A 10,467-nucleotide genomic window follows, 5' to 3' on the forward strand; every position below is an offset into this window, starting at 1 on the left:
CAACCCAAACCACCAGAATGTTGAACTGTACAGAAGCCCAACAACCAAGGAGTTCAAGAAGAAACATTCATCAAGACTGGTGGGAGGTGCAGATATGTGCAGCCAGGGAAGACAGGACACATGGCAAGGTAGTTGCTAGGGAAGTCCCACATTCATGTGCAGATAATCCAGGAGGAACAACAGGGGAGCAAGGCCACACAACCAGGGATCCAGGGGTGGGAAATAAAGTCTCAAAACCACTGGCTGTAAAAAACTTGTGAGGGTTTCAGGAGAACTCCCAGTCTCACAGGAGAATCTGTTGGAGGGACCCATTGGGGTCTGAGAATGTACACAAACCCACTCACCCAGGAATCAGCACCAGAAAGGCACAGCTTGCTTGTGGCTAGCAGGGAAAGTGACTGAAAGCAGGGCGATAGCCAAGAAAGTGGCACTGTTCCTTCTTTGACCCCTCCCCAACATACAGCACCACAATACAGAGCAGTGGGTTGCCCCACCCTGGCAAATACCTAAGGCTCTGCCCCTTACAACACAACAGAGGCACACAGAGAAAGAAACATGGGCCAAATGAAAGAAGAGATCAAAACTCCAAAAATAGAACTAAGCGATGAGGAGACAGCCAACCTATCACAGAGTTCAAAACACTGGTAATCAGGAGGCTCACAGAAGTGATTGAATACAGCCGCAAAATAAAGGAAGAAGTAAAAGCTATAAAAAGAAAAATATGTGGGGAACCAGCAGGGAAGTGAAGGAAACCTGGGCTCAAATCAACAATTTGGAGCAGAGGAAGAAATAAACATTCAACCGGAACAGAATGAAGAAACAAGAATTCCAAAAAAAATGAGGAGAGGCTTAGGATCTTCTGGGACAACTTTAAATATTCCAATATCCAAATTATACGGGTACCAGAAGGAGAAGAGGAAGATCAACAAGTGGAAAAGTTATTTGAACAAATAATGAAGGAGAACTTCCCCAATCTGACAAAGGAAATAGACTTCCAGGAAGTCCAGGAAGCTTAGAGGGTCTCAAAGAAGTTGGAACCAAGGAGGAGCACACCAGGGCACATCATAAGTACATTACCCAAGATCAAAGATAAGGAGAGAATCTTAAAAGCAGCAAGGGGAAAGGAGACAGTACCTACAAAGGAGTTGCCAATAGACTATCAGCTGATTTCTCAAAAGAAATCTTGCAGGCAAGAAAGAGCTGGAAAGAAGTATTCCAAGTCATGAATAGCAAGGACCTACAACCTAAATAACTCTATCTGACAGATATCATTTAGAATGCGAAGGCAGATACAGTGATTCCAAGATAAGGTCAAGTTAAAGGAGTTCATCACCACCAAGCCCTTATTGTATGAAATGTTAAAGGGACTTATCTAAGAAAGAAAAGAAGGTCACAACTTTGAGCACTAAAATGAGAGCAAACACAACTATCAACAACTGAACCTAAGAAAAACAAAATCAAACTTAGCAAACTAGTAGAACAGGAACAGAATCACAGAAATGGAGACTCATGCACATGAGCAAATGGAGGGGGGAATGCTGGAGGGACGGCAGAGTGCAGGGTGGAGGGTGATAAAGTGGAGGGGAAGAATGAGACAACTGTAATAGCATAATCAATAAAATATAATTAAGAATAAATAGTCACTCAGGGATTGAAATCTTAAACCACTGAAATTAGGAATAGAAATGACAGTGAGAAGGAATTATGCTGCCTCTGACCTTCACATATGCCAGGGACACATCACCCCAAAGGACCTTTCCTGCCAAGATTTCCCCTTCCTCACCCTGGGGAACTTCTCTTTAAACACCTCCAGACAAAGTCCTAATCATGGGAATGGGCTGCCCACAGCTCCATCCACTCTTCTAAATAACAGGGAAAGCTTTCTCTCTTGTAAGAGGACTCATCACCATCTTCCTCCTTCTCTACAACTGCCATACACTTTAAATCAGGAAGCATATTTCTGTCACCACCACCAGCTAATGCTGACATACCACCACAGAACTCCAGGTCTTGTCCTGTCTATACCCCAATACAGGGCTCTCCAGGAACAGACATTACCAGCTCTGCCTGAGTCTCGATGCTTCACAAGGCTTGGCTGGCTTCTTATGCAAAGACATTCTATTCATTCCTCTGCTGACTCACCCCACATCTTCCTCCTGAGGTCCCTGTCTCTGAATCAGGTGCTATTGCAGAAATCAACAGTCATACGTTTTTGTCTTTCTTTCACCATTCCCACCGCCATTTCAAACCCAGCAGAAGCAAGAGGCCAATTTATCATCTGCAAACTGAAGGCCTAAAGATTAGTGCCAGAGAACAAGACGTACAGGTAGGCTTTTTCTTTCATTGCCCTCAGGAAAAAGTGATCTTACAAATAAAGGTCACATTCTGGAACACCAACTGAGGTGTGGGGACACATTATAGAATACTTTTTAAAGCAGATTTGCCTTCTGGATGCTTGAGGGAGATTATGGGAGAGAGTGTATATGTATACACATGTGCTGAGCTATGTGTTTGGGAATTTGTGCATACATGTAGTAAGGATGCTCTGTGAGATTTTGTTGTGTGCCTATTTTCAGGGTTTGGCATGTTTAGAGGGAAGTAGTTGAAAGCTTGCCTGGCCGAACCATTGGTATGTATCTATGTAATCACAGAATTAGAAATTCTGACTTTTATAACTCAACATCTCCAGCACCATTGGGCCATGAGCCTGAATGTAACCTCTTGTGTTTTATTCATCTCCAACATGACCCCAATGCTATAAAATTATCTAAAAATGGAGGTCCACCTTTGCGTGTACTTTAATCCTCCACAGTCCCTAGTATACTAAAATAATAGTCTGGTTTATTTTTATTTTTAAGCAAGGATCTTGGAATTAATCAGATTTGGATTGAAATTCGGATAAGCATTTACAAAACGTGTGACCTTGGGCAAGTTCTTTAACCTCAATTATCCTTCTGTCTTCCTCTATAAAATGGGAACAATGCTTAATTCTCAGGTGAATAAAGTTTGGTGTTAATATGAAAAGGGACATAAATTTACATGTTAATCTGTCATTATCTAGTGTAGGACCCCTCTAAAAATCTGTTTCCTGATCTGTGAAATAAGGATAACAATAATTAACATTTATTAAATACCAACTGTATGCCAGGCACTCTTCCAAGAGCTCTATGTATTTTTCCCACTTAACCAATTCTATTTTAATTTGAGGAAACTGGGCACAAAGAGGTTAAGCAATGTGCCCAAGGCTGCTCAGCTAGAAAATGGCAGCGTCAAGACTCAGACTTGGACAGTCTGGCTCTCAAACCCTTGTTCTTAATCACATTAGGTAAAACTTCTTCTGCCCAAAGAGGATAAAATGACAGAACTATATAAACATGATGTTTTGTTGGGTGGAAAAGAGTTTTTTCCTTAAAAGTAGAAAATTAGGAGATTGTAATTTTAAAGTAAGAATAGTGAATATGATGTTTAAAAGAATATATCTGTGTAGTGATACCTGTCAGGAAACATGCAGTAGACAGATTTGTATATGACTTTCATCCATCACATTAACCATTATGGTTTTTGTAGCATTAAGGATATTTGATTCAGCATCACTCTCAAGAGTTAAAATGTTCTATGTTCCCTTCTCAGAACATTTCTTTGAAAAATACTTATGGAAATCAGAGCCAGGAGGATAGCACAGGAAGCTTAGAAGGCACCTAGTTCTAAGTCCTTCTTTTACACAAGAAAACAGTAAGGTGAAGGGAAATAAAGTGCCTTCCCCATGTCAAATAACTGGCCCAAGGCAGTTATGGTAGATGGAACCTAGTTCTCCTGACTTCTAGTTTAGTGTTCTTTCCTCTACTCAGACAACTCTATTTAAAGGTTGGTACACACGTTCTGGTCTCTGTTGATCATAATCAGCACACCCGACTGTAAACAGGAAGGGCATGGGCATTGGGAGCAGCCTAGGAGAGAGACTTACCATGGATGAGAAGTCCACAGTCAGCAGTGTAATGGGTTGTCTTAATATGAACAGAGCACCTGAAACAAGAAGGTGTTGATTGTACCCAGCCTGGTTTATTGCATTTATTTGTAAGCACTACAGTTTCAAAGAAGGGGTAGGGAAGCTCAGAGGGAAAGCTGTCTTCCAATACCTGAAGGGCTATCATGTGGGGAGAAGATTAGGTTTCTGCTTTGGCCCCGAGGAGTACAACCAGAAGCAGGGAAGCAGCTGAAAGAGAACTGATATGGAAATCAGACAGGCCTGAGTACAAGCCCCACACAGCCACTCGCTAGCTGGAACAATTTAGCTTTTGTGCGCCTAAGTTTATTCACCTGTAGAATGGACATTCTGTCTTCCTCCTGGAATCTAGTAAATACAGTAACTAAACTATACTAATAAATGTCTATCTTCCTAAACTAAGGGTTCAGATCTGTAAGTGCGATTATAATCCATATGTAAGCATTGTCAAATTCCATCCCCTTCCGCACCTCGCCCCACGGGCCCAGGTTTTCTTTGCTTGTAAGGGATAATGTCGCCCTTTCATATTTTTGTCCTTCCAAACATTCTGGGAGTTTTGATCCTTTAGGTCAACCACAGCACAGAAGAGCACTTCTTCCTGCTGGATTTCTGCGATGCGCCCTCCCCCAGCCGATTCTCTTCCCTGTGCTACCTCCTGACCTGCCTCGGCACACAGGCACACACCCCAAGCACTACTTCCTCTGCCTCTGGCCCTGGTAGAGGCGGGCTTCTCAGTGAGCGTGAGGCCACGGCTGCTGGCCAGCCTGTGCACGCTCCACTGTGCACTGTTTGCTGTTGGTCATCCTGGCTTCGAAGCCCCGAACCGCTCAACCGCAGGTGGCCACCCAGTGTGTTGGCCAGCTCTTCTCGCTTGAAGTGTGCCACACCAGCTGGCTGGTGCCTGCTGGCTGGGTGGTCTCACCAAGCTTGGGCTCAAACAGCGTGCTCCTGCGAGTGCAACTGCTGTGTGCCCCAGCCAGGTGGACAACTTCACCTGGGAGCTGCCTGCGCTGCTTGGACTGGACTGCTGAAACACCAGCGAGCACTAGATATTCACCACCTGTGTGGTCATCCCACTAGTGCTGTCCGTGGTCATCCTGGACTCATATGGTACCGTGGCCCATCCTCTGTGGGGCATGTGGTCTAGCAGGAATGGGGGGAAAACGTGAGGTGTGTGGGGTGGAGGGGGACACATGCGGGCTCCCACCTGACAACCCAGCTTCGCCATCTGCACCTACCTGCAACCCACATACAGCTATGACCCTGGGGCGAGGCAGAGTTTTTTTTCCGTTAGCATGTGGTTTTTTGTGTTGGTTTGTTTTGCTTTCATACAACGTAGTCACACCAGCCCTCAACCTACTTGCCTATGACCTCAGAAATAAGGGAGTTGGCGGCGGGGGGTGGGGGGGGGTGGCATCAAGAGGCTACTGGGAAGTCAATCTGTGGAGACAGCAGGTTGGGCTGTGAGTGAATCAGTGGGGTATGGGAATAAGTTTAGCCAGGGCCCAAGATGGGAATGCCCACTGGAAAGTTAGTTTACCCTTCAGGCTATTCATTTCTGTATGAGATTCTGCAAGATTTGTCCTCAGGAAGTCTAAGGTTAATAGTGGACATTCCTTCCTCCTATTAAGAAAACGTTCATGTACTGAGAAAAAAAAACCATATTCTCTATTATAAATGCAGGTTTAGAGATGGGGAAACAGCCCTCAGGCTTTCACCTTGGCTGATAAAAGAGAAAGAGTAATTTGGGGAAGAGCTTTCCAGTCTGAGGAGACAGTGTAACCACCTCTCAAGAATCCTATGCTGGTAAGATGACGTGGATGACATGATGCTTAGCTTTAGCTCTCTCCCTGTCTGGTGGAAGACACCATGGAAGACTCCCTGCTGTCTGCCATCAGAAGTCTTTCAAATTGATGACAAATCGTAGACTCTACCTTGCAGGAGACCCCACCCATGGTCCTCTCCTATAGGGAAACCAGTCCAATCTAATGCCCACCTAACCAGGTGACAAATTCCCACCCACAAAACACTTGTCCCGTATGTTTGATGAGAAACATCCATCAGTGTAGTTTGTGCTGAGTGGGGTTAAGGTGAGACACTCTTCTTCAAGGAGGTGGTTCTTGAGCAAGGTTTAAAGATAGGAAGGGACTAGACTGGTGGGGAAGAAGGTAGACATGTCCTCAGGTTATGAGAAAAACATGCATGTGGCCAGTAAGGGAACATGAGAGAAGGACAGTAGGACAGAGGAATAAATGAAGGGAGTAAGATGAAGAAAGGGACATGATTTCCCAAGACAGAACCTGGTAGTGAAGGAACCAGAAAGGAAAAAGCTCTATTAGCCAGAACCTGGGCAGAGTGTTGGGGTCAATTCAGAGATTAGTCAACCTCTAGACCCCTACCCAAACCGACACTTCTAACCTAGAGAAGACCTGCTAGGCCCTAAGGCAGGAAGGGCAGACATTGCTCCACAACCCCCCACCTTCTAGAAAGTTCATTCCCGCCTGAAGCATCTGTAACCAAGAAGCACCAACCCCCACAGGGCAAAAACTCCCTAGATCATCAGGGAAAATATATTTCCATGCCTCCAAAATCCCCAGAAATTAAGACCGTTTTTAATTGGGTATGGGACAGAGAGAGTAAGAAGGAGGCATGGTGCCAGGTTCATTCTGTAGCAAACAGCTTTGAATAAGGAGACGGGAAGTATCATAGTTTAATTTAACTTCTAAATTCTTTATTAGCTAAATGTGACCATGTCAGATTGGCTAATTCACTATCGTAATAAATCATTTCACTGTCTCTACAAATAGAAATTCAATTTGGTTTCAACAATTATCTAATATGATAGCTGAAGCACTGGCTTACACATAGATGGAAACAGAAGTTAGCAGAACACTGATCCCAGCCTAAAATCTTACTATGTTTTTGGATAGTAAAGGCAACATGGTAGTCTTTCTATAATCAGAAGGAACCAAGAAAGCATTAATTGGCAAGCTGGCTTCTGAAGTGGTATGTCTAATATGCCTTAAAAACTTATTTTCTGTTCTCAGTAATACACACAATCCTGCTGCTTAATTATGTTAGAATCAAGAATCATAGAGTATTAAAAAGTATTCTACAGTTTACAATACCCACCTCCAAATCTAAGCATTCTATTGATTTCTTTCTCAATAATTTTGAGAATTCATTAAAGGATGTGGTTGTTGAGTAAGAAATAAAAGAAAATAAGGTCTTTTCTCCACCTATCACCCTGTCCCCCAGGATAGTCACCCCCAATGCAGTGGTATGTCAAGAAGAGTAAAGTGCCCCTTCTGATGCTATAATTTGCCATGGTGTTCCCATCCTCTAGTCTCTTTCCATTGCAAGTCAACAATCTGTTTCTCAGGAGTTACACCAGTCTTGGATTCGATCATCTCTTTCGACCTGGGCACGGAGCTATGCCTTCGCACGTGGAGGAGGTGCCTCTGACCCTCATCACCTGACTCCACCAGAACTAAGGGAAGTTCCTCATCACTGAGCTTCACCACCTTCAGGGTGAGATGGATGGTCGTCTTCTTGTCAATCCATAAGATGATAGCTTCCTGTGGGGCTTAGGGTCTTCGAGCCCAGCTGAAGGACCTGATCCTGCACAGGAACCTTGGTCTTAGATCGGACATGTTCACTGATCTTCTTCACTCTGTCTTCCACGTTGGCAGTGAAGGTCATTGGTTCCCATTTCTCATAATGAACATTCACCTGGACAATGAAGGCCAACAGACAGTTGCCAAGAATATCTGCCAAGTTTTACACCCCTCGTTCCCTCTCCTGAATTTCTCCTGCCCTTCATTGTCTGTCTGGTCCTCCAGCTCCTTCAAAACAAGCTGTGGCTCAGCCTTTCTTGGAACTTCTCTTTTGGAATTCTCAGGTTACAACTCACAACAAAAAAAATCAGTCTTATTCCTTATCATTGTACTTCTTTCTTATCCATCCCAAAATTGTCATTAATAATTTCCTACCACATTTACCTACTTCCTAGCCAGATAAAGTTTGTCAAATATTGAAAACTAAATAGAAATACAAAGCATCCAAAGGTGTACACCAGACTCTTAAAACAACTCCCAAATAGAATTTCCGAGATTTGGCAGCCTAATTGGGTATGCACATTGCTGCCCTCCATGACTACTGTAGAAAAAAACCCCCTGTACTTTAGTTTCATTTTTAAATGTCTCATTGCTTTATAATAATGACAGATATTAAAGTGACACTATGTTCGAGTATATTTGTTCATCTGTGTTTCCTGTGTTTTTATACCTACCCATTGTAGAATATGATCTCATTCTTTAATTAAAACAGGGCTCACTCACAAAAGGTAGGGACACATCTGAGTCTTCAGAAGTAATCCCTGTGCTGTCTCTTGAAAGCTTGGGAGGACCTCTCTCATGCTCTGTTCAAAAAAATATATATCTTCCCTATTTAGAGATCACAGGAATTTCTTCACTGTACTGTCTCTTCTGTGCTAAGCATTGCCCTTATTTCAGGTTCTCTTCATAGGGTACATATTCTTACATAAGGTAATGTATCAGTTCATTAACAACTTAGGATAAATGAGTTTTGTGAAACTCTCTTTTGAGAGGAGAAGGAAGTTTAACTGTAAGAGTCCTGGACACCTAAACAGGATAAGAGAAAAATGCCTTCAGGCAATATTTCCATAGTTTCAAATTTTGCCAGCCCTATTGAGCACAAAGCCCAAACCCACCTCTTACATTTATCCCTCACAGTGGCCAGTCCAAGGCCTGACACAAAAGAAAACTCAGGAGCCAAATAACCAGCTTTTCTTCACAGAAACTGCCTTCACATTCTGGAGCTATCGGTGCTTCTGTCATCCCCTTCAAGAAGCCTTCCCAGCCTCCCCATCTCCCTGAGCACTGTGCCCTATCCATTCCTAAGATCCCCATCTCTTGAAGGTGCTTTCCCTGTCCCCATCACCATGATCAAACCCCAGCTTACACGGAGGCAGGAAGCAGTGGAAGCCATCCTGCAATCAAGGGAGCAGCAGAAACCAGAGACTGAGGAAACAGGAGTCGAAAGAGGACTTTGCATCCAGCTTCTATATAAGCAGCTGAGTTGGAAATCCCCTGCATGTTTGCCTAGTCTTCCGGTGCTCTTTGTTCTCACATGATCTCATGAATTTTCTTTCACTTTTGCTGGGGTGAGTCAAAACACAAGAATACTTTCTGATCAAGCACTTCTCCCCTCACCCAATCCATGTGCCCTCCTTGTTCCAAATACAGAATGGTCCTTCTGTGTTGAGAACTTTTCCCTATTAACAACAACCCACCACTCCCAGCCTTCACTTGTGACTGTCCAGTCTGTAGCCCTGGGACCTCAGTGACTAAAAACCTTAATACTTATGTCTCTTCCTGATGCACCCAGAGAAGACATCAGAGTTGTGTGGAGTGGTTGGACCATGAGCAGCCTATTCGGACTGTCCTGGCAGGATGTGTGAAGCATGCCCTGAGAAGACATAGGATAAATAACCCTGGCTCAGCCCCATGGGGCCAATTCCTATTACTTTGGGCAAACCTGTTCACCTCCTTAGATATTGGTTTTCTGGTCTGTCAAATGAGATAATCGAAGGGGTTTCCCAAGTGTCTTGCAGGCTCAGAAAACTGTCTTTATAAAATGTCCTTTCTTGAGCTCTCTAAACCTGCCCCAAACCAAAGCAGCTACATGAGAACAATCCAAAGCCAAAAATCAAATGCTGACTCCCACCTTCCACATGCTAAAACAATCCACATCCACCCTCACAACACAGTGCCTCCATTTCCCCACACTTAGTCCTAGACACTCTTCACTACTGTGATCTCAGAGATAGCTAAAGGTGATGCTCACTCACTGGCTCTTGAGATTTGGATTTGGACATAAAGGACTGCATGAGCAGTGTCTCTTCAGGGAATTTACTCAATCACTCTGATCCTCCTAACATTCCAAGTTAATCAATCACTATCCCAAACTTTCAGAACATTGCCACAAAACACATTTAAAAAAAGGAAACAGAAAGGACTTCTGGCCAACATGGAGGAATAGGTGCATACACCTTGCCTCCTTGTGCAACCAAAGGAAGGACTACAACAAATTAAAAATAAAACAACAAGAACTGCCAGAAAATCAAACTGTATGGAAGTCTGACAAGAAGGAGTTAAAGAAGAAACATTCATGTAGACTGGTAGGATAAGCAGAGATAGGCGGCCGGGGAAGAGAAGACCGGAGGAAGGGTGGCAGCTGGAGGAACAGGTGGACGAGGCAGCTGCTGGTGATCCCAGCAGATCCATATTAGTGTGCCGATAAACCAGGAGGAACAACTGGACAGTGAGACAGACTGCAGCCACCCAGAGTTCCAATGCAGGGAAATAAAGCCTCAAAACCTCTGGCTATAAAGATCTGTGGGAATTGTGGCAGTGGGAGAACAGAAACCCAGCCTCACAGGA

At 43.9% G+C, this 10,467-nt stretch overlaps 1 pseudogene; it reads right to left on the reverse strand.

Moving 5' to 3' along the window:
- Nucleotides 1-4,830: 4,830 nt before the first annotated feature.
- LOC114490152 lies at nucleotides 4,831-9,013 on the reverse strand (annotated as a pseudogene).
- Nucleotides 9,014-10,467: the final 1,454 nt, after the last annotated feature.

The sequence above is a fragment of the Phyllostomus discolor genome, chromosome 4, assembly GCF_004126475.2.
Source record: "Phyllostomus discolor isolate MPI-MPIP mPhyDis1 chromosome 4, mPhyDis1.pri.v3, whole genome shotgun sequence".
NCBI classification, from domain to species: Eukaryota; Metazoa; Chordata; class Mammalia; order Chiroptera; family Phyllostomidae; genus Phyllostomus; species Phyllostomus discolor.